A 6130-nucleotide genomic window follows, 5' to 3' on the forward strand; every position below is an offset into this window, starting at 1 on the left:
AACAAAAACGACCGAGCTATATGAGTATTCCGTATATGTACTGCTGGATAATACGATCTGAAAGTATAAACAAGCCTGATTTTGAAGCGAAAACAGAAAAGAAAATGAAATCGAAAGCATAGATCTCTCACTTTTTTAAGAATCTATGAGAAACAACAGAATCGAACAATCACAAAGAAGATTTATAAAAACAAAAACAAAAAAAGCAATTCACAAATAGAAATATAAACAATGTAAATCACAGAAATCACTAACATAGAGAACATCATTATAATCGAGTTACCAAAATCATGAAATCGATCTAATATTTATGATTCAGTTGAAAGCATAACAGAAAACAAAAACAAACATTATAGAAAATATTAGATAACATACCTGCAAAAAGAGGGCGACCTTCAGAAACCCTATGTCTAAATTCACCAGCACCAACAACAACAGAAGAAAGAGAAAGGATAGAAGAAAACCGATCTGAATTTTTTTGATCAAGAATATAGAAAACTTAAAATGTTATTTGTTAGGTGAAGGTTATTTTAGGAATTTTTGAAATACACATCTTTGGTCCCGCACGTGTACAGGACCTGGGCTTAAAAAATTTGGTCCATTTTCATGTTTTCTTTTAATTATGGACCTCTGATTAGTAGGCTTTAATGGGTGGACCTGTCACTAACTAAGTACACTATAATGGTGCCTATTGGTAATTCCTAGAATTTGTTATGCAGTGGAGAAAATGGTTGCATAATTCGTTATGCGTCTGCAGAAGGTGTTATGCATCTTTTTTAGTGACTGCATAATGGTTATGCATCAAGTTTTCGAAAATTTAGCCTAAAATGATGATCGCCTCCGATATTTTCGTGAAAAACAAAAATTTGATATTGTTGTTTGTACTCGTTGTGTAGCTCTCTTAAAAAGATTTCCAACAATATAAAATTTGTAAAATTCCAAGGCGCTAATTTTTAGATATGTTATATCCAAGTTGCGTTGCCAATTATACCCCTGAAAAATTAGGCTGCATAACGAGTTATGCTTGAAAAATAGTATGCATAACGAGTTATGTATTAATTCTTAATGATTTTGGATAATTTTGGGTGTCAGAGAAATAATTATGGGTGTCACGGTATACAAAATTAATTGTGGGCCTGAGAATGAGAATTTTTTTTTTGGGTCTCCCCCTAATTTCCACTTTTACTATATTAATCGAGTTCAGTGAAAGAACAGTTAAATTAGGCAACTAAAGCTTAAAACTCGATGTCTATTGGACATGACTTTTTTTTTTTTGATAGGCTAAAGCCGGACCAAGGTCCCTACCCAAATCCAGTTGGACTAGCCCCTGCTAGACCCAACCCCGCCAAACCACTCTATACAACTAATTTAAAGGAAAAAATACGGTTTAGTCCAATATCCCATCCAAATATACTAGTTAGTCCTGACCCATTCAACTAGGTACAAATTAGTCCTTTTTCATTAAAAGAACACAAATAACCTTCCTAATTTATAATTTAGTCTAAATATTTACAGTTTAGCCCAAAGTGACTCATAATGATGTCACCAATTTTAAATAATAATAAAAAAAACAGTTTATCTTTCAAATCCCACATCCAAAATTCACAAACTTTATATATTTGGAAAGCATTTTTCTATATCTACAAAAAGAGTACCCATATGACTATATAATTTTTGTTTTAATTTTTTTTTAATTTACACTGGTGTACATGTATGTACGCGCCTGCAAAAATCCAGTATCCATGATAGCCAGACTGCCACTCTAGTCTATACAGACTTACAAAAATATCAACCACGCCAGCTCTAGTTGGATAATAGCCAGATTTGCAGAGGTTGGTTTAGTAGTCAACCTGTATCGAGGACAAAACGATATAACATAAGAAATCTCGGGTTGAAGTAGTCAACCTGTATCTTTTCCCATGTGCACCAATTTGTACACCCAAGTTACTTATGCAAGAATAATCTTATGAAGTCATTTTTTCACATGTACACCAGATTGTACACCCTGGTTATAGTTTATGCGAACCCGCTCGCTCTGTACTACATTGCTATTCAAGCATTCCAATCTTCCTATAAAGAATGTACGAACTATAAGGATCCAAAGTAGTTGAAGTAATGGATGATATACCTCTTTGGTACTGAACTGTATGAAAGTGAAACGTCGTGTCTCCCCTCGCTTTGGACCACGAGTATGCCGTAAAAAATCAAGGTTAGGATCAGATGACAACTCTTGGGGAGACCATTGTGGATATTCATCGGAATTCATTAGCTTACTTACCCTTGGTTTGGAGTTCCCATCAAGAAACCTAGCAATTGCGAAAAAAGATCAGTCCTTTTAACAATTAAAGAACAACCCAAAGATGTGAGTCAAACACATGTCTATCTGAAATTCATTAGGTGCAACTATCAAATTCACTTCAGTCCAGACTCGCTATTTTGCTGAAGTTGGATTACAAAATTTATAAAGAATCACACAAAACACTATCCACAAAGTTAAGTCACCAAATGGGAATGATGATACAACATTGTGCTCATTGTTTTGCCAATTTGAGAAAGATTTCAAACTTAGTGTGGTTCGATCTTTGCAAATACTACCAGAAGAATACAAGGAAAGATTTAAGCATAGTCAGTGCAGCAGCTGTAAGGCACATGGGTCACAAAAGGAAAAATGCAAGATTTGGTCTTTCTAAGAAAGCCATCACTTATCGAGATGGAAAAGCGCAATACAAAGCTAACAATGTTGAAAAAAATGCAGGAATTCTGCTGAACATAGAAAAAAAAATTCGATGTAAAATCTGGCTAGATAATTCCAATATTATGCACAAAGAAGGATACTTTTCAAAAAATTACTAAGATTGGGATGTAAACAAAAAGAGGAGCTACTGCAATGTCATAAACAAATTCAACAAGAATGAGCGATTTTAAAACTCATAAGTTTTGATAAAGTCCGATGCGGCATCAATGTAATGGTTGATACTCGAATTATCTCTAAAGGAGATAAGAAAAATACGCATGAAATTAAAAAATTATTAATGTGTACAACTATATACACATTAACAATAAACATGTGTATAATTATGTACACATGAAAACCTTAAGTTAAAGCAGTCCTTAAAGCCTGCAAAACATTTTTTTGTAAAATGTAGGATATGCAGTTGGTCATTAACCAGCAAGCCAAACCAACCTATTGTATTTTCTAATATCATTTTCACATTTGTCACTTACCCCAAATCTGTAAACTCAATGTTTGTTAAAAGAAATCTCATGTGGTTAAACCAAAACTTCATGACTTAAAAAAAATATTAAATAAATAAATAAAAAATTGGGAGAGTAATAACGTCATTAAGCAACCGGACATGCTCACCTAAAGAAGTTCTTAATTAAGTAATATAAGAAAATATTTTCAAATAAACTTTTAATAAAAGAAGTATCTTATAATCAAAACATGTGTACAATCATGTACACGTTAAAAATCTAACAGATGTACATAGTTGTACACCTTTACTTTGAAGAGAATATGCAAACACCCACTACATTTTAAACATCACGCCTACTCAGAGGATGCGACTTGTCCATTATGTAAGCCCTACATCAGTGATGCAATATAAATCGAGACTAACATGCTTAAGGACATGAGACCACTACATCAAAAATCCACAATGCAAAAACAAACAAGGCAAATTGGGATCAAAATAATAAACTCACCAAGCTGTTCTCATTACATCATTAGTACCAGTTTGGGGACACAAGCCAACCTGCATTAACATAACTAGGTCATCAATAGACAATAAAGGGGTAGAAATTTATACGCACACAAAACCAACATGGGTACAACTACGTAAACATTAAAAATCAGCATGGGTACAACTACGTACACATTAAAAATCAACCGGTATACAACTATATACACATTAACTATCAACATGTGTATAATTACACATTAACAATCATCATTTCCAGAATGTTATCAGGAAACCGTTTTAAATCAAGGTCTTTCACTTTTCATGGGATATTTTCCAGCCCAGCATTTTGACATGGTATTTCTTAATTATAACTAGCGTGACTTATTTTTCGGACATGATCTTATATTTTGACTTGATCATTTTAGAAGATTTGTCATTCATGCCAGATGCACAACAAAATGAATTCTAACAAAGCATGGTATAAATAGGAACTCCAATTCATACTCGGGATAAATGGTAGGTCGTAGGCACTATCTAAAAAAACATAATTAGTAAAAAGGTACAGTGCAAGAAATACTCACGGTATTAACATCCATTTATTTTAGTATGTATCCCACTACATCGCACATCTCTCCTAAGCTGGATCCTCCTATATTCAGTGGCAGCTTAACAAAGTGTTTGACATTTCACCAGATGAGACATGGCAGACACCAAGGAAGATTTGTGAATGATAGAGTTTTATAGGGAATTATTTCTACTTTTTGCATTTTTTTGGTTTCTTTCTCTAATAGGGAGAAAAAAATGTGAGTTTGTTTTTACACACTAGATTTAGAAGTAGTAATTGAAGTGACATTACATCCACTTATATTAGTAGTGCAGTTGATAGACGTAAAAGAAAAAGTTTGTTGCAGGGGGTGCTTTAATGGAGGATGGAAACTTTAAAAATAAAAAATGTCATGTGAGCTATAAATATGTGGGCGTTTTCTTTTATCTAGGGACATAAGACAAACTAGTAGTGATGATACATAAAGTCCTCTCATCTTAATAACACTACCACCTGCTGTTGTAACTTATCTTGTCACTCTTAAAATGAGTTGCTATCACCCTACCCCTCTTCCTTTTCTTATAACTGACCTCCCCTATAGTTCTTTGTGATCTTACATTAGATTTTGTTTGGATTTTGTGTGAGTTCACCCGTGATGCTCCTTCAAAATTATGAACCAAAAATCAACATCATAAGTTCACTATTCTTTCTTATTTCTTTCTTTCTCTCAGAGTCGACATTTTGTAGCTTCCACTAACTTTTCCATCATTAAAACTTGGGCAAAACAACAACAACACAGAGATGTTCTGTACCAGGGGGAGAAATGAATTTATGGAGATGCTACACTCCAAAATTAACCACAACTGTGTAATCATATATATTTTGTCTTACGGAAGTAACTAACTAAATTGATATCACTGTTTTGAAAAATTTCCCCAGAAATCTCAAACAGTAAAAATCAACAATAAAAAATAACAAATAACAAATCATATAAAGAAAAACAAAATTGGAAAGAATGTAAATATGAAAAATCATATCTATTAAAATGAGGAGTGAAAGATGGAGTAGTAGCAAACCTAATCGGTGATGTAGACGGAGAATAAATTAGGATTCTATCAGTAATTGTTGTCCCTAAGCATTTCTGTTGATGAAATCTTAAGATTCACTTGTTGTTGGTGATTTTATCGACCTTCCACGTCAATTTCAAGCTAATTCTTCAAGAACAACTGTCGATGATGTCGGATTCAGCCTTACGAAATCAAGTGCTAATTGGTACTCAAACTTTGGTTTTGATGATGGAGATTGAATTGTTCTTAAACTCAATTTATGAATCGTAGTTCCACTGATCTATCGATGAAACCTAATACATTTTTAGAGAAGAATTTGTCTTCAGAGAATCTAGATCGAGAATGACAAGAGATTGAGATTTAGGGTTTCGTAGAAAATTAGATCGAGATAGACAAGAAATTGATATTGAAATCAAAGAAATTCGAAAGGATAATTGATCTGAAATAGGGTGAACATCTAAAACCTAGAGATCGATTTTAGCTGCGAAGCTCTGTAATGGACTATGAAATGTTTTAATGAAAAAATCTGACGCGATTTTGTATTGAGGGTTATTTCTGCCATAATAAAAAACATTTTTGGACTGAATCGTTCGTAAACGGATTAACTCGTACCAAATTTTATATATTTGGATCTCCTAGTACTGGGATTGAGGAGGCAGGATTAGAATGTCTAAAGCCCAACTAATATGGGATTAGACGTCAATTTCTACTAATTTAAATACAAACCTCTATTACGGTGGGGATCGAACCCCTGACTTCCTCCTTACTGGAGTTGATGGGATACCCTTGCTAGACATGACTCTTATTTAATATTATCATTTTATAGTTTCTGGTTT

The sequence above is a fragment of the Papaver somniferum genome, chromosome 4 (assembly GCF_003573695.1).
Source record: "Papaver somniferum cultivar HN1 chromosome 4, ASM357369v1, whole genome shotgun sequence".
NCBI lineage: Eukaryota > Viridiplantae > Streptophyta > Magnoliopsida > Ranunculales > Papaveraceae > Papaver > Papaver somniferum.